At 41.9% G+C, this 23,037-nt stretch overlaps 1 long non-coding RNA gene across 2 annotated transcripts; it reads left to right on the top strand.

Moving 5' to 3' along the window:
* The first annotated feature begins 173 nt into the window (after positions 1-173).
* LOC114319720 (uncharacterized) lies at positions 174-4,646 on the top strand. 2 transcript variants are annotated; one of them, XR_014328116.1, is made up of 5 exons: positions 174-556; positions 656-776; positions 2,207-2,265; positions 3,042-3,100; positions 4,265-4,646. It is a non-coding gene; the product is annotated as an uncharacterized LOC114319720 (long non-coding RNA). The 2 variants fall into 2 exon arrangements; XR_014328115.1 differs by lacking the exon at positions 4,265-4,646 and having other exon boundaries at positions 3,042-3,977.
* Positions 4,647-23,037: the final 18,391 nt, after the last annotated feature.

Here is a 23,037-nt window from a genome sequence, read left to right as displayed (position 1 = left end):
TAAATTATTTAAAATCCCTATCATTACTCATATATATATATATATATATATAACAATGGAAGGGTTAGTTTGAATTCAAGGATTGAAAATATATATGTGTCAAAATTTGGACCTTTAGATTGCTTCAATCCAAGGGCTGAAAATATCTTACTCTTATTTGTCCTATTTAGACATTTCAATGATTGAGATCAATTACAATCAAGATCTAATGGTTCAAGATGTCTCTCACCTCAGCTCAAGATAATGTGGCTGGAAATCTCTCTCTCACGTGCTCCTCTCTGCTCAAATCTCTCTCTCTTTCAATTTTCAAATTTTGAACACACACCTCTCTCTCTTTCTCTCTCTCTATCAGAGCCCATTCCCTTGCTGGAGACCCAACCCCAATCTTCATCTTCTTTCAAGGAGAATCTATCCTCCTTTCAGAAGCTCCTTGCAGAAGGGGTTTTTTTATCTTTCTTTGTCAGGGGTGAAAACTGAAGACTGTAGGACATTGAAGAAGCTTGCATTATGTAATTTCACAAAATCAAAGTGGGTGGAACAATATAATCTGCTCAAGGTTTGAACTAATTTTGAAGAGAATGAATATTTTGCCATGATTTATATTTGTAAATGACTGTACAATTGTATTAATACTAACATTCTATTCTGGTTGTAGGATGTAAAAGGTAAAAGTAGTAATGGAGGGTCAGTAGTTCCGGGAGGACCTAATGCGATTGTATCTGGTAGTTCCACAAGTGTAAAGAGATCACGTGACGGCCAATTTCAAAATTTTCCAGGTTAGACCATATGTTTCTTTGAGAGTAAATCATTAGATGGTTTAGAGTCAGTTTACACAACTTCCTGTTAAAAAAGAAATGCAGTTAGAGGTTGAACCGCAAAATGAGTTTTAAAGTTGAATGAGTTGACTTAGTTTCTGTTATTTAAATGAGCAAGTAGAACATAAAGGACAAAAGGATTATGCATAAGTTCATAATTTTTTTGTTCCAAACCGAAATCATGAATTTTTTTTGCTCTTTTCCTAAATAACATAGACTAATTCAATTGTGTTGGTTGTGTAAAATGATAATTGAACGGAAATCTATCTTGACAATTATTTGCATGATTTTTCTCATAACATCTTTTGGTACACATTGTATTTAAACTTATTTTTATTCATCTTAACAAACTTATTCAAGAGAAGGTGGAGCTGAATATTCAAGAGAAAGAGAATATTTGACAAAAAACATAATTTTTGACATAAAAAAATTATTTTTTATTTTTTTATTGATAAATTAAAAATTGTTTATCAATCCCATCTCTGATTTTTATTTTTTTATTTTTATTATATATTTTTTGAATAAGGGAGAACAGTTTTTCTTTATTTATTTATTTATTTTTAAATTTTACATTTCGTTTGAATGGCTGTCCATTTTTTCTTCCATTTAATTTATTATTATTATTATTATTATTATTATTATTATTATTTAATTGTTGGGTTTTGATTGTTGTGAAATAGGATGAGGAGTGACTATAAGGTGGAGAAGTTCTATGTGGATTTTCATTGACCCAAACAGTAAATCATCTATACCCATCTCTGATTTTATTTATTTACTTATTTAATTTTATATTTTTTAAATAAGGGAGAACGGTTCTTTTTTTTATTTTTAATTTTACATTTCGTTTGAATGGCTGAGATTTTTTTATTTTATATTTTATATTTTTTGAATACGAGTGAACGATTTTTTTTTTTAATTTATTTTTAATTTTACATTTCATTTGAATGGCTGAGATGATTCCTAATCAATATCTAACGGTTGAAGTATGTGCAGTGATTTTAGGATTGGATCTGTGTTCTTCTTTAATTTTTAATTGTTGATGGTGTTGTGATGATCTGGGCATTGTGAGTGCATATTGTTGTTGTTGATGATGAATGATGATGAAATAGATAAGATACATGTATAAGACTTGACCTGTGCAAAGTAAATTTTTGTGACTAAAATTTGTACATATAAAAAGCTCTGATTTGTCCAAATTGATGATCATGATGAAGAGGTCGAAGAGTGTAGTAAAGAGGTCGAAGAAGTACTTGGAAGAGGCACATACAAATCTGTTTTATTTTTAATTTTTAAATTTTATATTTCATTTGAATGGTTGCCCTTTTTTTTTTCTTCCATTTAATTATTATTATTATTATTTTAATTGTTGTGTTTTGATTGTTGTGAATTAGGATGACGAGTGACTATAAGGTGGAGATGTTCTATGTGGATTTTCATCGACCCAAAGACAGTAAATCATCTATACCCATCTCTGATTTTATTTATTTAATTATATATTTTTTGAATAAGGGAGAACGGTTCTTTTTTTTATTTTTAATTTTACATTTCGTTTGAATGGCTAAGATTTTTTATTTTATATTTTTTGAATACCGGAGAACTTTTTTTTTTAAATTTATTTTTAATTTTACATTTCATTTGAATGGCTGAGATGATTCCTAATCAATATCTAACGGTTGAAGTATGTGCAATGATTTTAGGATTGGTTCTGTGTTCTTCTTGCAGATTAATTTTTAATTGTTGTTGGTGTTGTGATGATTTGGATATTGTGAGTGCATATTGTTGTTGTTGATTTTAGGATTGGATTTGTGTTCTTCTTGCTGATTAATTTTTAATTGTTGTTGGTGTTGTGATGATCTGGGTGTTGTGAGTGCACATTGTTGTTGTTGATGATGAATGATGATGAAATAGATAAGATACATGTATAAGACTTGATCTGTGCAAAGTAAATTTTTGTAGCTAAAATTTGTACATATAAAAGGCTCTGATCTGTCCAAATTGATGATCATGATGAAGAGGTCGAAGAGTGTGGCAAAGAGGTCGAATAAGTACTTGGAAGAGGCACATACAAATCTGTTTTATTTTTAATTTTTAAATTTTACATTTCATTTGAATGGTTGCCCATTTTTTTTCTTCCATTTAATTTTTTATTATTATTATTATTATTATTATTATTATTATTATTATTATTATTATTTTAATTGTTGTGTTTTGATTGTTGTGAAATAGGATGATGAGTGACTATAAGGTGGAGAAGTTCTATGTGGATTTTCATCGACCCAAAGACAGTAAATCATCTATACACATCTCTGATTTTATTTGTTTATTTTTTTAATTTTATATTTTTTGAATAAGGGAGAACGATTCATTTTTTATTTTTAATTTTACATTTTGTTTGAATGGCTGAGATTTTTTTATTTTTTATTTTATCCTTTTTGAATACGATAGAACGGTTTTTTTTTAAAATTTATTTTTAATTTTACATTTCATTTGAATGGCTGAGATGATTCCTAATCAATATCTAATGGTTGAAGTATGTGCAGTGATTTTAGGATTGGATCCGTGTTCTTGCAGATTAATTTTTAATTGTTGTTGGTGTTGTGATGATCTGGGGTGTTGTGATGATCTGGGGTGTTGTGGTTGTTGATTTTAGGATTGGATCTGTGTTCTTCTTGCTGATTAACTTTTAATTGTTGTTGGTGTTGTGAGTGCATATTGTTGTTGTTGATGATGAATGATGATGAAATAGATAAGATACATGTATATGACTTGATCTGTGCAAAGTAAATATTTGTAGCTAAAATTTGTACATATAAAAGGCTTTGATTTGTCCAAATTGATGATCATGATGAAGAGGTTGAAGAGTGTAGCAAAGAGGTTGAAGAAGTACTTGGAAGAGGCACATACAAATCTATTTCGTTTTTAATTTTTTGATGTTTTTTCTATGATGATGAACAAATAGGATTTGGTGATTATGTTGTTGATTAACAGATAGGATTAGGTACGTGCTTGGGTATGATTTGGATTGGTGTTTGTGTTTCCAAATTGGTGAGCAACTTTGTATTTGTGTTACGAAGATAAGAATTAAAGGAGATGTGAGGTTGCTAAAAAATTAGTAGAGCAACTTTATTGAAATATTTAGGTGGGTTGAAAGAGTAGTTTTTTTTTTTTTTTTTTTTTTTTGGGACTCATTTTATGGTATGGTATACAATCTGATCCTTCGGTTTGAAATAATAATTGATCCTCATGAAATGGTTTTCAAATGGATTTTAACACATTCTTAAGTGATTTTTCAAATGATTTTTAATGTTTCATTGTGTTGGATTTGTGTTATTTATTTATTTTTATTTTTTTTGTTGATTAGGTTGTTTTTCTACGATTTCGGTTTCGGTTTGTGTTTGTGTTTCTAATATTTATGTTTCTAAGATTTCTGTTTGGGTTTGTGTGATTAGGTATGCAATCAATGGAACCACTGAAAAAGTTGGAAACAAAGCTTAAGAGACACAAAGTATTGGAACAGAGCATTAAAAATCATTATGTTTCTTTTCAATCAAAGCCAAAGAGACATCAATTTGGGTTTGTGTTTCTAAGATTTGGGTTTGTATTTGCGTTGTCAGGCGAGGGTCTTGACATTGGTTTGTGGGACTGTTGACATTGGTTTGGGTCTCAACATTTTCTTTTTTATTTATTTTTTCTTCAACCCGTATGTCTCTCACGGGTCATTATTTTTGTTTTATTTTATTTTATTTTTATTTCTATAACCCAATTTAAATTTTCATTTATAATTCATGGACTATTTCTTCATTTGTTAAAGACATGGTGAAGAAATTGAAAAGAAACAGAGTAAGGAAAGAGATAGTAGTTGGTTTTCTTAATTGTGCTACACATTCAAATGCTTGGCCACTATCATATTTTTATTTATTTTATGTGCTATTCAAATTGTGTTGATATATTATTATTATTTTTCAATAGGAATGCAAAATGTGTTGATATATCATTATTTTTTTCAATAAGAATGCAAAAAAATATGTGAAAGACAGACCCCGCAAAAGACTGATGGCTACTTTTTTCTACCGACAAATTGCTTGGATTGTTAATGGTATTTATTTATTATTTAGTAAAATACGTAAAAGATCTCAGATTGTTCAGATTGAAAACATGCAAATAGTTTAGATTAAAAATAAATCAGAAATTTAATATTTAAATTTCTAAAATTAAAAACTCAATAGTTTATTTTTTATAAGTATTAAATTCTAAGTTTTATTTTTTATTTTTGGTAATTTTTTCTAAATTTTAATGATACCTAAAATTATTCAAACAAGATTGGCTTATGTGTGGTGGCAGCATACAATGTTTCTAATATATTCATATTCCCCAGGATTACTTAAATGTTGAGGATGCATTAAATTAATTAATTAATTGACATTATACGTAAAACTAATAACTGTATTTTAATCCCAACAGTATTTACACCGTACCTTCAGGTACGAGCATACACTAGTATATATATAATAGTAGAGAGAGACTGTGAGAGAATTATTTACATTGACACGACGCAAGAGTTCTTCGTCATGACTACAAGCATCATCCACCACTTCACTGCAAATATCAGAGGCATTACATTATACATAATTTCAACACAAAAACAATCCAAAAAAAAAATAAAGGGTATGGCTTCTGTCCAGTCTGGGATCGGATTGGACCGTGCTGTTGGGCCCGTAGAGACCCACCACGGGTCTTGTTTTGATAATCTGAACCGCTGAATGTGTAGAACTCGTCGAGTACTATATGCTTGTAAAAAATCACGTTGATCGGATATCGATAACTATATGATCAAATCAGTTTCGTATTAAAAAAATTGGACGGTGAACAAATTAACGGTTGACAAAAAATTATTTTGATCACATAGTTATCGATATCCGATCAACGTGATTTTTTACAAGTATATAGTACTCGACGATTTCTACATATTGAATGGTTCAGATTATCAAAACGGGACCCGTGATGGGCTCCCACGGGCCTAACAGTACGGTCCAGTCTGGGATCCCAGACTGGACAGAAGCCATACCCAAAATAAAAATAAAAAAAAATCAAAAAGCAAATACGTTTTGGGATCAGGGGGCTTCGGATTCCTGCGAGGAGGGGCTTTCGGAGGAAACCTAACCAGGAGAGAATAAAGAAATTCAAAAAATTAACAAAAAAATTTAAAAATTAATCTTCAAATTTGCATGAAATCAAAGAAAAGGAATGGAAAATGAAATTTAACAAACTTTTCTTGGCGCAGAAGAGCGGGTTTGATCTGGATCCATGAAGTTTGAGACTTGAAATTACGATTCTACAGAGTGAAATTAGAGGTGAAGAAGACCGAAAGAGAATCAAATGATCTGCACAAAGTTTCAGTACGTAGAAGACGAACGATAGAGAAAAAAATACGGGAAAAAAATTGGAGAGCGGGACTCGAACCCTAAACCTTGAGAGAAAACAAAGATTGTTTTACCACCGTGCCACACCAAACTTTTTATGGTTGTTCTTGAAACATTTAATTTATATCTTAACTTAATTGTAGATTTTTGACTTACTATGAAACTTAATATTTACCAGTTAGATACCAAAACAATAAATAAAAGTGAAAGGACGAAAATATCCTTCAGAATTCATTGGTACATTTGATTGGAATTTTATTTTTTATTTTTGTTCTTTCACACTATTTTGGAAATATGATTTTGTTCATACATGGTTAGAGTGTAAACAAAATATATTATCTTAGTGGTTCAAAATTATAGGCTCCATATCTAGAAAATGTATTAATTTTATTTAAATTTATGAGTTTTATAATTTTAAACTAATCAAAATATATGTTTTATTCATGCATGTTAAAAATGCTTGACAAATGATAGGGACTACCTTTGCATTGAATGATCAAAATACATTCTTGTGCCCTACTCAATTAAAAATTGAGAAAAAACAAAAAACAAAAATAAAAATTAAAGGTGTCTTTTTTGTGAACTTGTTAGGTGCTAACAAATTCCTATAAATGAATAAATGAATACATTAAATTGTTGAGAGCTTCTAAATATATCTTTGAAAGCGTTCGTACATTTTTTGGCAAAAATTGTCACGCGGAAATTCTCCAAATTGTTTGTGCCACGTGGCAATAGAAAATATAGAATCAAAGATTTGTTGGGACCCACTGAAGAGAAGGGAAATAGCAGCTGAGCAAAGACAAATTATTTTATTAATTAACTAAGCTATTTGGTTAATTAATTAAATAAATAAAATAATTTAGATTTGATGGATAAGGTGAGCCTTAATCATTCCTAAGCATTAGGAAGTTGTTGAGGCTTATCTCCTATTAAAATGCCTTATCTCCTATAGCGATCCCGGGTTTTTACCCTTGTTGTACAGTGATCCGGACATGTGTCCGTGGTTGTTGGTAGTTATTTATCACCTTGTTTGCATCCTCTTTACTTTGTATATTGAGTTATAGGATGTGTTGGGCAGGTTTGTTTCAGGTTGGTTGTGTTTGGGAGCCTAGTGTTGCTGCCCAGATTTTTGGACCTTCGCTCGAGCGAGGAGTTGGTCGCTCGAGCGAGAGTTGAGTTTGTGTCTGGTGGGTCGAGCCAGAGTGGCTTCGCTCGAGCGAGTGATGGCGTCTGGTTCTGGACCTGAGAGTTGTGTTTCTTGGCTCGAGCGAGCTTTTCTTGGCTCGAGCGGTCTGGTTTGTTCTTCGCTCGAGCGAGAGGTCTGTCGCTCGAGCGTGTTTCTGGTTACAGACTTGAGGGTTTGAGTTGTTGGCTCGAGCGAGCATTCCTTAGCTCGAGCGCACTTCTGAGTTTTTGGCTCGAGCGAGAGTTCCTTGGCTCGAGCGAGAGTTTCTGTGTCTGGTCGCTCGAGCGACCAAGTCTTCGCTCGAGCGAGCGTGTTTTATATCAGCGGACAGTAGCGATTTTGAATTTCACTTTTTCACTTTCTTTTTTGATCAAACCCTAGATTCGAGACCCTCTCTCTCTAAACTTACACTCTCCTAAAGAATTGATCTCCCTAGAGTGTGAATCTAGCCTAGGGCCTTTGTTAAAAAGATAGAGGGCGTTGAGAGCTTTGTTTTAATCTGAAAAAGTTTGGATTTGGAGCACGTTGATCTTCGAGTCTTCATCTCCTTTTTGGCTCAAACTTCGAGGTAGGTGTAGACACCCCATTTTTGACCGTCCTCAAGACTTGGACGTCACCGATTGAACACTCGGTGATTATCCATGTTTGTGTTCGTTTGGAGTTCCCGGAGGTCTCGGCTCGCGCGCCTTGCCTCAGGATCCCCGAACTCGACCGTTTAGTGTCTGGTTTTGCACCAAACACTTGCATCTTGCCCTTGAGAGGCAGGGTAGGGCTTGTAGACCATCCCCACCCACCACCGGCAGTGGCTAGAGGCCACCGGCTGGTGTTTGCTGCCACCGGCAATGTTTATTGCCGGCCGGCACTATTTGTTGCCGGTCAGCACTATTTAGTGCCGGTCGGCACTCTTTTTGGCCAAGATGGCATTTTTGGCCGGCCGGTTACTGTGCAGTTGCTTTTTGAGATATTTTTAGGCAGCTGTATTGCAGTGACTTTCCCTCCATACACGTGTATGGAGGGATGGCCCTCTAGTTTAGCTTGTCTTGTAAGCTTTACAAGATATATAGAGAGAGGCTCTCTCTTGTTAAAAAAGGTTGGAGATTTTGGACATTGGAGGGGGAGAAAAACACAGACCAAGCTCTGGTTTTAGGGTTAGGATTAGATACACATCCTATCTCTCTCTTTTTTTTCCCTCTTGTGTGTGTGAAATAGTGTTTAGTTCATACTATTGCACACAAACACCTAGTGTTTCACCTTCCTTTGGCTCTTGAGATTCTAAGGGACTGGTTTTGAAGTTTTGGCATTGGATTCAAGCTAAAGGAGGCCATTGGAGCACCATTTGTGAAGGGGTCTTCAAGGGTGAGAACCTAGTCTCCTTTTTCCCCATTTTTGCATTGATTTTCTACCTATCTTAGAGCTGTTTTTGTGCTTATTGTATAATACAAAAAAGTTCTGTTTTTAAGCCCTCTTTATTGTTTATTAAGAGTGTTTTGTTGTTTGAGGGTGGTTGACCCCCCCTTAAGCCTTGAAAGGCCTCATTTTAGGCCATTTTGTGCTAGCTCCGGGATTTTGGTGTTGGGGTCTCTTCACCACTGAAATCTTGAAGGATTTTAGTAGTGAAGATGATGCCTTGAAGTCCCAAGAAGGAGAGGGCCACCCCCTCTCCTTGTTGTCCTTGAAAAGGGCATGTTTTGGCCTCTTGAGAGAGCATTATGCTTGAGTGTGTGTTGAGCATGTTTAGGTTGTTTTTCATGCTTATATATCCATAATATAACATGATTTTAAGTTGGTTTTGGTACTCCATGCATGCTTAGCATAGTTGCCTTGTAATGCCATGTTTATGCCTTAATGTGCCTTAGGTTGTTAGCCTTTGTTGGAGCATGTTTTAGGCTTAGTCTTGTGAAGATTTTGTGCATGTTTTGCCATGTTCTAGGTCTGTCCTAGGTTGTTCGGGTTGATTTTGGCATGCTTGGTATAGCTCCTTTGTATTTGGGCTTGTTGGCCTTGAGCATATGAAGGTATAGCATGACATCTTTGCATCGATTTGATGATTTGGGGTCACTTTATATGTTATTTCAGTGCCATTTCCATGCTTGTTTGATTGCCTTGCATGCCTCTTTAATGCTTTGGAAGCTTGTGTAGCAATGCTCCATGTTTTGGTGTTTATGCATGCCTTTGTTTTTGAGTCACTTAGATGCCATCTAAGTAGTCCTTTAGCTTTGTTTTAACATGCTAAACCTCTGATTTTGGTCCTTCCTTTCATGCCATGTTTGGTCTTACTCAGTGTAGTTCAATGCCTCATTGGCTTACTTTGAACATTTGGATCATTTTGCATGTGAATGTTAGCTTATCTTGTTGCTTGGTTTGGCACCATCCTAACATGATTTTCAATGCTCATGTTGCATGCTAATTAGTCCATGATTCCCCCTTTCAAATGTGTTTGAGGGTTGTTCAATTTGTGCCTAAGGTTTGGACCATAACATGTGTATGTGTGCATGTGTGTTTAGCATCCATTTTGGGCATTATTGGCTACTGTTTTGGGCCTAACTAGAGCTGCCTAATTCATGTTTAAGACCATCTCATGCTTATTTGCATGCTCACCTTGCATGTTTGCTTGTATCGGCATGTTGCATCCTTAGCTCGTATGCCTAAGTTGCATTGCATCTTGCATGCATCACCTTGCCTCTTGAGATGAGTATGATAGAGGTTAGGCCTCCTTGTGTGTTTATTTGGTTTGCATGCATTTTGAAATTGAAGTTGCACACTTGATTCTTTGGGCCATCATGCATGGAAATGCGTGATTGGTGGTCCGAGAATTGGGGCACATCCTCTTTTGAGTCATTAACATGATAAGGAATGTGATGGGTGCATAAATTGCTTGAATTGCATTGCCATGCAAGATTTTGTCCTCTGCTGCTGTGAGTTGCAGGTTCTGCAGGAATTTATTGCCGGCCGGCAGTATTTAGTGCCGACCGGCAGTCAATCGATGGCCGGTGGATCTATTTTGTGCCGGTGACTAAATGCTACTGCCGGTGGAAATTCTGCTCAGCCGATGATATCCCCCAGTGTCCTGAGAGGCATCCCTGAGACTTTGGCAGTTTTCAGAGGAGCAGAGCAGGGAAAACAGAGGCAAACTATGCATGGCAGTGCGATTCCGAGCCAGTCCCGAGCATGTGTTGCATCTGGCCCTCGCCCCGAGGCGGTTTACTGTTTTTCTTTAGTTTAGTTAATTTGTTAATTAATTAAACAATTTGTAATATTTAATTAGCTTGTGTAGTTAATTAATTTGTATTATTATTTTGGTCCCTCCGAGTGAGGGCGAATCTGTAATAAGTGTGCGTGAGTGTGTGTATGTCTTCCAACCTCACGTCTTTCTTCCCTTTTATTTACCTGCTTACGATGGTAGATTAGGGCACGTTTAATTTAGCATACCTTATGTTATGCATGCGTGCATTCATGCATTTGTACTACATGCATTAGGCTCGGTACATCACGCTAACTGCATTTGTACTTCAAATTCTAAACTGAATATGTGATAGTTGTGCATTCTCACATGCCATGTTTAGGATAGCCGAGCCTATTCTAGTAACACTTTGTAAGCGATGCATTAGGCACTTAACATGGACTTGGATCATGCATGTTTGCTAACGAGTTCTTTGTTTTGGCACGGAGTACGATGTAAGTATTTCCGCTTTAACATATCGCATGAGTGTGAATGTTGCCATGTCAACATGCTTAAACATGTGGCTAGATGCTTATGTGTTATAAACTGCTTGGATGCCTGTAGGTGAAGGTTGGATTGTTTGAGTTGGAAAAACTCATTGAAATCCGTGTTTTAGCCTACTTGCGAGTAGCAAATTCCAAAGCATTTTCAAAACAAACGGATATGCAATGCTTATTTCCAAATTAGGCAATCTAGTCTATACTTGTTTGCTGCGCGCATAACATAGTAATTCTAGGCTAATAATTGGAATAAGAACACATAAAGTTTTCAAAATCGGATATCACGGTTAGTAGAGGCCGGTCTTCGAACCGGGCGAAAGGGGGTGCTCATAGCTGATCTTCCCCGATCGTACCCAAGCTCCCGAGCCGAGACAACTCCGGTGATGACGGACATGTGGCCTTCGGCACCGAGTCAGGGTTTCCTAAATTTCCCCATTTTAAAAAATATTTAGGTGGCGACTCTGTATCTGGCAAAGCATTCCATGTTTGGCACTACTTTTTCAAAAATCTGTTTCTCAAAACGATTTGCCAGATTTGGACTCTTTGGTTCAGATTAAGAACCGCGACACAAAATCGAGAGTCCGAACTGTAGCATGAGGCCCACGCGGGCGCGTCTACAGTTTCTGGCAACTCTGCTGGGGAGTTTTAGAGAGCTTGACTCGAACTCATGATATCCTGTTTTGATTTCACTTATGTGTTTCTTTGCATTGCATGTGCATTGGTGCACCTAGGAACACAGTGTTTGCCATCTGCCATTCCTGAACGGTTTGCCGGAGGCTTGTCTTGTCAAGACATGTCCATAAGGCTGACCGGCTATGGGCTCTGATAGCATGGGAACACAAACCCCGGTTTACCGGGGCACCCCTTTTGACCATTCGACCTAGTACATGTTCGGATCCATAGTGACCATTCCAAGTTAGGACAGGTTGCTTACCCGATGTTAGGTTGTTTGAGAACCGCTGTGTGCGTAGTGAAACCCTAGCTCCTGACGAAATAGGACAGGGAAACCCTATCCCAACATAGGGGTGTTTTGGCTCTCTCTTACTTGCTATGTGCTTTTAGAGTGTATCTCTACAGGGACGCATATACCAGTTTGCGAATTTGAGTATTGGGCCCGAGGGCACCAGAATCAATATTGTTGAGAATCAGTTATCAGGAATCAGTTATCCGCGGGTATCAGATTCAGTATTTTGGGAACAGAAATTTGGGAACAGTGATCAGCAGTAGGGTACAGTTGTTTGGCTACGCCCGTATTCGATCAGTTTGGACTGAAATGCTGCCTGTTTTTCCTTTCAGTTCAGAGAGTGGCAGAGTTGATACAGAATAGCCAGTGTCTCCCCTTGCTGAGGCAGGATTTATGGCGGCACAAAATCTAGAAGAAGTTGTGGTTATGACGGCTGCATTGGAGCAGGGGACCGCTCCGCAGAATGAGGCCAGCATCAGTATATCACACCCACCCAGGTCGCCCGTTGTGCACCCGGTTTGGGCTCCCCAGTTATATCAGGCTCGTGAGCCCACCACCTTCGAATTGATGGGAATGATAGGGGACCTCCAGAGGACCGTGGCCGATCTGGCCTATGGAATGTCGACTTCACCGCCAGCGGCGCCATATGCCGGGAATTTCGTGCCACAGGAGCCCCCGCTGCTGGGGCGGATTGTGATAGAGCTCAGCCAGCCAGAGGTGGCTTCCAGCTACAGCCGTGACATGCCAGCACCGACCCAGACCCTTGATCAGGCTGAGGCCAGAGGAAAAGACAAGGCAAAGGTAGACGCCGACCCTATTGAACAACTGTTGTGGGCAGTCGAGGCTCTGAAAGTCAGAGGGATGAACAAGCAACAAACATCCGTAATCGTGATCAAAGCTGTGGATGATGCTTTCCCCACTCCAATCAAAGGCAGTTCAAGCCAGGTAGAAAATCGGGATGGGCCCCGTCATGCCCAGACAATTCCTGTAGTTCCCAACCCTGCACCGGGAAAGGTTCAAAAAGCCAAGGCGGCGCCAGCCGACCCCTTCGCCAGCGCATCTGGCAAGAATCCTCAAACTTCAAAGTACCTGCCCCGAGGGCGCAGGATCTTTCACGACCTCCACATGCCTTTGTCTAGGGCATTACTGATATTGGCGAAGAATGGGCATCTTAAGCCTTTAGAGCCCCGGCCACTCCCGAAGAATCTCCCCGCCACTCATGATGCTACCTTGTACTGCGCGTACCACCAACAGTCCGGCCACAGTACCGATGGATGTTCCCGCCTTCGTTATGAAGTGCAGGATTTGATTGATAATAAGGTTATCCTTCCACCCACCCCGGCCAAGTCCGTCACCACCCAGTTGTTGGATTTCGAGGGCTCAAATACCGCGAGTATGTGAAGTGGACCGCCTGCGGGCAACATTTGGTGTATTTTTGAAGCGTCTGGCACGCATTTTTGAGCATCGGTGAAACCGAGTTTTGTAAATCCTGGCTTGGATGTCGAGTCAGTCTTTTGTTTTGAGTCTGCCTCTTTGTCTTGAGTCAGTCTTTTTTGCTTAAGGGTCTGTCTGGTTGTATCGAGTCAGTCCCCGTTGTTTATAATACCAGGTGATTCTGGGGTTGTTGTCCCGAACACCATTTTGTTTTGTAATTATTATCGGTTTTTGTTTTGAGTCTGTTTCTGCCAAGGAGCCAGTTACACCAATCAAATCCGAACAAAACAGCTGTTGCTATCTCAACTTCATGCTTGCTTTCAGCATAAGTGCCAGAAAATTTGATTGGGCTGACAGTACATCTCGCCTGCTCTCCTACGCGCCAAACTCATTGCATTAACCTAAGTTTTTCAAAAAAAAAACTTTCGAACACTGCGGTGATAAAAACGAAGAGGAAGGAATTCCTCGGGTTTTGCAAAATTTTGATCGTTTTGAGAGAAAGAAAGGCGTGCTAAGCCTTTTATGAATGAAACCTTGCTTGTCGGCGTGAGTACTGAGAAGGACCCTGGCCTGATCCAGATTGGTTCCACACTATCTTCGGCGCGAGCGATTTGTCGCTTTCTTAAAAACTTTCAAAAACAAATGTTTTGCGCGGCCCTGTGAAGACTTGTGTGGAATCCCTCTTGAGGTCGCGCAGCCTAGGATCGCTCTCAGCCTCAAGATTCAACCTATTTGTTTTCCGACTTTGAACCCGTTCAGAACGTTCAGAAAGTTCAACGGACAAACGCCGTGAAAGGTCTGTATGGCCAGTTTCGAAACAGCCCTCGAGCAAGAGGCACCAAAGCCGAATCGGAAGGAGCGGATCTCGCCGGAAGAAGCTTGTGGAGTAACCGGGATGAATTCTCCGCAAATCAGTGCAACAGCCGTTCTCCTGGACACAGAGAGGCTTCAATTCCAAAAAACCATTTGACATGGACTTGCTACACTTTTTACCCTTTGAGAGGCTCGCTGGGTCGAAAACCCAGAAGGGCGACCCAGGCAAAAGTTAGAGCAAGAGAAAAATACAAAAAAGAAAAAATGCAAAGAAAAGAACAAAAAAAGAAGAAAAGAAAATAAATAAAAAAAGAAGAGAGGAAAAAAAGAAAAAAGAAAAATGCAAAAAAAAAAGAAAATAGAAAATGAAAAGAAGCTCGCAAGGACGAAAACCCACATTGGGCGCCTTGGCAAAAATGAGAGCCAAACAAAGTGAAGGTTAAAATACCCGAGTGTACCTTAACCGGAACTACGTAAGGCTTGATTCCCATGTTTGGGATATGTAGGCAACTTCATCATGAAGTCCAGCCCCCAACGTTTTCATAGCGTCTTAGTCCATGCAATGGTTTCAATTTCATCCCCAAAGTCCAGTGGCCAACACCCTTCAAGGTGATTGTGTCCATATATGTGTTGTGACCGTCTTCGTCATCGCTGTGTCCAAGAGCTCGACCACCGCCAATGAAGACTGTTTGCAGACTGCTGCGGCACCACCCAAACAAGGGGCAACTTTCCGTTGCCACGAGCCGCCGTGAGCCGCCATTCAAACTAGGGGCAACTTTCCGTTGCCTCCCACCCCCCTTCAAACCAGGGGCAATTTTCCATTGCCTCCGATCCAAGGTTGCGCATCTCGAAGAGTAAGTTCCATGCTCGTTAAGCATCAGCCGTTTGCAAAAATAGTTTTTGAAAATTTTTACTAAGGTTGACTATTTTCTCGAAAACTATTCCATTTTCCAAAACTGGACCATTGTCTTGGACCCAAAAAAGGAAAACTTTCAGTGCTTGCTGCCTGACTTGCATGCTTTTCAAATCAAAAATCGAACAAGTACGTTAATCCGACTCTCATTTTGATCAAAACTATTTTAGTAGAAAGCAAAAACAAAGAATGGTTAAAATGATGAACTAGGGGCACAGTCGAGCCAGGCGTTCTGTCTTTCCCCCGTCATCGACGTACTTGCCAGAAGGGCGCTCTACCCGCCAGAAGAAATAGCTGTGAGCTAACGGCATCGGGCGTGAACCCGCAACTCCCTGTTCATTCATCAGTCACCCCGGGGAGGGATGGAAAATGAGAGAATGAAGAATAGAGAGGTGTAAGTTGAGAGAAAAGTGAGGACAAGGGTTTCGAGAGAAAATCCAAGCTCGAGAGCCGAGTGATGTGAGAATCACAAATCAGAAAGGGTGGGAAACAATACCCAGGTTGAATTGGCTCCTCGTGGTCCGAGGTCCCCCACCTTCGCTAACGCGTCTGTGTGTCGTGTTTCTTTGATTTGACGCTCTCGTCTTTTGTTTTTAGTCTTTTCCGAGCGTGTCTCGTTGTGTTTAGGTCGTGCACCTATATTTGAGTCCTCCCCGCTGTGTTCAGTTGTAGGCTCGACATCCCGGTCTGAAAAACCCTCATTCGATTTCAAAAATCATTTATGCTCAAGAATGCTGTGCCATTCTCTACATTTGAGCGTGTTTCGACTCCAACCGGTTCCATCTTTGAGGTCCGTCCTGTCAGATTGGGCTGTTTGTTTGAGAATTGCCGTGTGCAGAATGAACCGAATGCTGTGTTATGGGCTGAATACAGATTAATCCCCAACAGAGTAAGGGCTGTGTGTCCAAGAATCAGGCAGTGGTTTGTTTAGGTTATTTTGCTGTTGGCTGTTTAAGTTATCTGATTATTACAGTGCAAGTGTTTAATTTTCAGACAACCAATCAATTTCATTTACATTGAGGTGTAACATGATGAGATGCGATGCAATGCATGAAATGTGTAAATGTAAACACTTTTTCAGATAAAGAGTCCGTTTCATTTCATTATCTTTTCAAATGTACAAGTTTTGGAAACAAAAATCTGCCTGTGGCAGTACAAGGTAATCTATCTACCAACAAAAAGAAAAGTACAAGAAAGAAGAAAGATAACAAAAATCCGCATCTCTGTCGAGCACTCCGGAGGGCTGTCAGTCCGTCCTGGTCCTCTTCCTGGACGAGGGTCCAGGAGCATCATCAGCGTCGTCGTCAGAGCCCGAGCTAGAACCGTCTCCGGTCTCCTCCTCTGATGACTCTGACTCTCCCTCTGCCTCCGCCTCTGACTCCTCGTCATCATCATCATCCGGGACTGGAGCTCGCGAGCTGCTCCCGATGTGAGTACGCCCTCCCCTGGTACGGGGAAATATCCTGCCCTCCTCATCTCTCCCCCGAGCAGGGACAGAAGGTCCCGCTGGAGCACCTCCTGCCATGGGAATCTGGAAAGGAGGCTGAAAAAGTACATAAAAGGGAAATGCATCAGTATACTGTGAGCATTTTAACAGTGCAGAATGCAGTATATGAGTACAGTGTGAATGCCGTGAGCAGTCTATCAGTGCAGAATGCAGCGTGTGAGTACAGTGTATGAATGCCGTAGGCAGTTTAACAGTACAGAATGCAGTATATGAGTGCAGTATGAGAATGCCGTGAGCAGTTTATCAGTACAGAGTACGGTGCAGAATGCAGTGTATGCAGTGTGTCAGATACTGTGAGATCAGTGGATCGGGTGTTGTGCCGTGCATCAGATTATGCAAAGCAGTGTATAAGTGGTTTGAGGCCAATGTCAGAAGGACATACCGGTATGCTGTAGAGGGCTAGGAGATCAAATGTCCGCTGGAGCATCCCCATCATCGAGGCATTCATCGCCAACGACTGACGGGTGTACCCAGAAGAAGCCTGCAAAAGTATCAGATGCATCAATATTCTGTGGAATATCAAGTAAACTGAGATGAATAACTGTACAAAAATGCAGTAATACGTACCGAAGGTAAGTCGGGGACATCAATGAACTCGTGACCAGCCGGTGGGATCTGATAGGTCGACCCACCCTGCCCCTGGAAAGTCAGTACAGCAGGCAGGGCAGGCCAGCCAGCTCCCCGTCCTCCCTGCACTCCACCCCTACCACGGACCCGGGCCCTCCTCGAAGATCCAGCTCCAGCTCCCGCTCCGGCCCCAGCCGCCGATGCCACAGGCCTGGCCCCCTCTGCTTGACGGCCGCTCAGGGGGCGCATCAGGTACGTCCGCACGTACTCCTGATAGTCTCCAGTGCCTCGGAAGCCGGCCTCCTCCCAACCGATGGAGTAATCATCCAGCTGCTCAGTGGTGAGCCCCTCGGTCTCCCTCATGTCTGTAGGAGGGGGAACCGGGACTATCTGCTCAGGTAACCCTAGGGTCTGGCGTAGAAAACGCTCCCCCAGGTACCAAGCCCGACAGACCGGGCCCTCAAGCAGAATCCGGAAACGCGAGGTCTCCTCCGCACCAGGGAACCGACCCCGCATCGCCGCCGGCATAGGAGCCGACAGCCGCCAAGTGATCTGAAAATGGCAGACAGTTTGTTATCTACTGTTATTGAAATATACAGTTGGAAAGCGAAGCTTAAATGAACTGAAAGTAAAGCATACCTCCGCGGGGGTGATGGTGTCGAAATATCGGCGGAAGAAGCCGAATGTCTCCCGTGGTCGCCGGGTGCATCTCCCGTCGAAACGACTCGAAAACGGGACGGCCAGGGGAGTCTCCGCAACTGGCACGGGGGCAAGCCTAGGAAAGTAGGCGTAAACCCACAACTGCAAAACAGATGTCAGTATGACCGGCAGAATAAAGCAGAAAAGGTAGAGCCGTGTGTTGTGCAGTGTATTGTGTGCAGTGTACAGTGTGAGCAGTGTACAGTCAGTGTAAAGCAGAATGTATGTGTGTGCCGGGTGTACAGTATACAACAAGTATAGAGCAGACTACAGTGTGTGCAGTGTACAGAGTACAGAAAGTACGAGACAGGAATGAAAAAGCGGAGAAGAAGTGTACCTCCCAAGCCCGCCAGTAACCTCCAAGTAGCTGGCCGCTACCGCGCGAAGTCGAGCTCATGTACCCGTAAAGGGTGGCCAGAGCAGCGTCGCCCCAATCATAGTGCAGAATATCCCGGACGTCCACCAGTGCGCTGAGAAGACAAAGAGGCACGGTGTTCGCCCGATCGGCGAAGATGGTAGTCCCAAACAGGAACATGAGGAAGCCGCGAGCATACCTCTCCACGTCCTCCGGGGTCATCTGCGCCTCCTCCTCCAACACGGGCTGGACTCGAAACTGGACCTTGAACCAGGAGTATCGGACGAAACCTGGGCGAGCTAGGGGTGGCGCCTCCCCCAGTAGATGGACCTGAGCGGCGGTCCACTCATCCATGTCTATGTCAAAAGGGATCGGATCCCCCCCTACCCCGATGCCAGTGAGCATCGAGAAATCATGAGGGGTCATCGTCATATCGCCTGCAGCAGAGAAATGAAAAGAATCGGTGGTGTCCCACCACCTCTCCGCCAGAGCGGCGAGGAGAGGTCTGCATGTGGACAATCTGGAGAGCCTTCGGCAGAAGGTGCCGAAGCCCGCCCGGTCTACGATGCGTCGGACTGCGTCAGGGAGCTCATCATACCACTCCCGTGCACCAGTATTCCCATACCCGCGAATGGTATGGGAACCCTCCTGTAAACAGAAAATAACAATTGCAAGACAACATTCAAAATGCAGTTTTGAAAAAAAAAGTAGATAAAGCATGTGTGCAAGTTTGACGAGTTTCAGGCAAATACCGGGTGCCGGTATGCTTGCAGTGAAATACGTGTGCTGTGTCAGCGTGTTTGGGTGTTTCAGAACAGATATAGCATTGTGTGCAAATCTAACAGATTCAGACAAATACTGGGTGCCGGTGTGTATGCAGTAGAATGCAGTGAGCGCAGTGTGTTTGAATGATTCGGGGCTAGTGCAGTGTGTGTGCATGTGTCAGTCTCAAGCAGATATCAGTTGTATGTATGTTTACAGTCAACTACAGTCTACAGCATATCGGTTTTCAGCAGTTAAAGAATACAACTAACTATGACAGTTTTGTATCCTACATTGCGGAAAGTAAAGCAGAAGAAAGAGAGTTACCTCGGAAGTGCCGAATGAAAGGTGGGAGGTAGGCTCACGCAGTAGTAGCTCAGGCGCCACATGCCTCTCGAAGCTCCGGAACTGACGCAGGCCGTCGGGGGGCAGAACATGGATCGCCGGCTGGTAGGTCGCCGGGTCGAACGGGGGCTCGCTCAACGGTAGGAGCTCGACCCCGGGATCCATCTCGTGGTCCAGGGGAGTCCCGCCACGTGGAATGCCGTCTGCCATATCGAAAATGATGAGAAAATGGCCGGGAAAAGGAAAACCGGGCCGGAATACGAAGAGTCAACTGAAAAGTCAACTCCCAAGAGGGTCGGAAATGGCCGGGAAGGCCGGAATGTGAAAAGGCACGGAAATGAAGAGGAAAGTGGGGGGGAACAAACCCCGAAAAGGCAGGAACGCCAAACGAGGCACCGAAACAAGAATGTGATCGGTGGAAAATGTCCGAAACGCGAAGAAAATCGCGAATCCGACGACGAAACGGGCGTAGAACGCAAAGAAACGGGCGAAAAATGAGAGAGAAACACTCTAGAGAGAGAGAGCAAGGGATTTCGGCGGAGGAGGAATGAGAAAATAGGGTTTAAAACCTTATTTTAAAACACCCAAGGTGAAAAGTCGCAACTGCCCCGAACCAGCAACTGTCTGCCGGTCGGCAATGTTTTGTGCCGGCCGGCACTTTTTTGTGCCGATGGACTTATTTTGATGCCGGCGGCCAGCCGGTGGCCTCCCCTCCCGGCCGGTGATGTTCCCACAGCCTTGTTTAGGCCATGTGAGGAGTTTTTGGTCTTCATAGCTCAAGAAAGTGCAAGAAAGTGCATTCCCGACGCTCGACCGGCCTCCGTTCTGACTTCGGACTGCATCTGCCGTGCGTAGCACTTCAACCCATGCAAGGTGTATCCTTTTCGTATCCTTTTGGCTTTTGCAAGGTCCAAAAGTTGCCCCATGTGTATCGCATATCCATCGCACTGTTTTGTGCATTTCAAAATTGTTCGCGCTATTTTGCGCACCTCACTTGTACTTGTTAGTACATTGCATTGTTTTGAACACAAACCGGCTTCGCGTAGCGTATAAGTCCAACTTTCAAAACCGGCTTCGCGTAGCGTATAAGTCCAACTTTCAAAACCGGCTTCGCGTAGCGTATAAGTCCAACTTTCAAAACCGGCTTCGCGCAGCGTGTAAGTCCACTTATATCTTTTTTTGCATCTTGTGAGGCACACGTGTCTCATTCGTTTCATTTTGCATTCCGTGTGGCATGTGTATCACACTTACATTTTGCGCATGGTCTGGCGAGACCTTAAACACGTACGGTCTAGGAGACCTTAAATCCTTGGAAGGTGCAAGACCTTTAATGCATTGGTGTGCACACTATTGCTTTGTACATGTCTTAAGCCGCGTGTTGTCGCGCATTCCATGCAATATGCATCACTTGCATCATTTGCATTTCAAAAAAACAAAAACAAAAAAAACATGCATAGTCATGCATACATTTTGCATTCCGGTCTAGGAGACCTTAAATCCTCTAAAGGTGCAACTCCTTTGGTGTTTGTCGTGCCCGAACGACTTTTGGTGGTCTGGTAAAGCCACCTGCCTATGTTCGCGGTGAGTTCCTAGAAGACCAACTGGGATGGTGGAAACTAGAGTTCGAATGGCTTATGCCTAGAACGCAAAGGTTCAGGAGTTCCGAACTAAAGTCTGGTTTAAATACCCAGGGGTGTATCCTCGGCTTGAAATCTGTATGGAAACCCCATAGATTGAGGCAGCTTGTCTGCGCCTCAGTCCTGGATACTGAACCAACCTAGTATATCGCCCTATTGGTAAGATAGGGAAAACCTCAAACATAGTCATTGCATCATAGTTCATTGTCATGCATTTGCATTGTAGATTGCATGCATTCACTGCATCGCCTTCCGCCTATGGCTTGCGCCTTTCCAGGTTGAGCTTGGTTTGGTATGTGTCCTTACTTTTCATGTTAAAACACAGTTCTGCATGTGTATCGCGCCGATTCCACACTGATATGTTGGTTGAGGGTTGCGGCACATTTTCTGCGTTACACATGGCTCGTACGTGTACATGCCTTTCCTAGGCAAGATTTGGTTTGGCTTGCGTGCCATATCCATTGTATCCATATCCACTCCATTGCATATTTGTAGATATCGCATTATAGATTGCATGCATTCATTGCATCACCTTCGGCCTATGGCTTGCGCCTTTCCAGGTTGAGCTTGGTCCGGTATGTGCCCTTACTTTTCATGTTAAAACACAGTTCTGCATGTGTATCGCGCCGATTCCACGCTGATATGTTGGTTGAGGGTTGCGGCACCTTTTCTGTGTTACACATGACCTGTATGCGTACATACCTTTCCTAGGCAAGATTTGGTTTGGCCTGCGTGCCATATCCATTGCCATCTTCCTAGCATATCCATATGTATTACATTGTAGTGTAATTTTTGCATCCGGCATTAGGATCGTAGTCCTTTCTCCAGCGGGTCGTTTCCCCACTTATGTCAATTCCACCCAATACTTGTTCTTGCGTCTGTCTACAATGCTTATAGTTCAGTTGACCGTTCTATGGTAGACAGACTTGTTATCTCCATCAATCTATTTGACATAGGTGTGGTTTCGAACCGCTCGTGATTGGATCACGATTCAAATGCTTTGCATGTAGCTTGCATTGTTTCAATTACATTGCATCTTCATTTGCATTATTTATACATTGTTTTGTATATATTGCATTTCGTTTTGCATCCACATTTGCATTGTCATGCATGTTGCTAACGATATTGTACCTGTTAAGTTTGTTTTCTTTTCAGGCATGATATTGTATGTACGGTTAATTTGAGGCTGGTGTAACCAGACGAGCCGCACAGGTATTGTATCTCCGAGTGAGACGTATTGAGAATTCCATAATTCTCTTACATCCTTTCTGCATTGTAGTGTAGTTTGGTATGCTAGCTTAAAACTGTCGCATGTTTGCTTCATTACAGCTTTATTTGCATGATCATAAGTTATGTCTGGCTCTGTGCATTGTCTTGCATTTTGCCCCCGCCTTCGGGCGCATATCTTGTTTGTCTTGCATGTTTGTCTAAGTCTTCGGCCTTGTCAAAAATGGGTCGTCTCTGGGCTTTGACATTCACTCCCGTCATTGTTATGACTTTCGAGTTCTGTCAAAGAGGGGCAACTGTAGACACCCCATTTTTGACCGTCCTCAAGACTTGGACGTCACCGATTGAACACTCGGTGATTATCCATGTTTGTGCTCGTTTGGAGTTCCCGGAGGTCTCGGCTCGCCCGCCTTGCCTCAGGATCCCCGAACTCGACCGTTTAGTGTCTGGTTTTGCACCAAACACTTGCATCTTGCCCTTGAGAGGCAGGGTAGGGCTTGTAGACCATCCCCACCCACCACCGGCAGTGGCTAGAGGCCACCGGCTGGTGTTTGCTGCCACCGGCAATGTTTATTGCCGGCCGGCACTATTTGTTGCCGGTCAGCACTATTTAGTGCCGGTCGGCACTCTTTTTGGCCAAGATGGCATTTTTGGCCGGCCGGTTACTGTGCAG

The sequence above is a fragment of the Camellia sinensis genome, chromosome 1 (assembly GCF_055761805.1).
Source record: "Camellia sinensis isolate YWXY chromosome 1, ASM5576180v1, whole genome shotgun sequence".
In the NCBI taxonomy this organism is placed as follows: Eukaryota; Viridiplantae; Streptophyta; class Magnoliopsida; order Ericales; family Theaceae; genus Camellia; species Camellia sinensis.
This window is presented reverse-complemented; position numbering and strand designations above follow the sequence as displayed.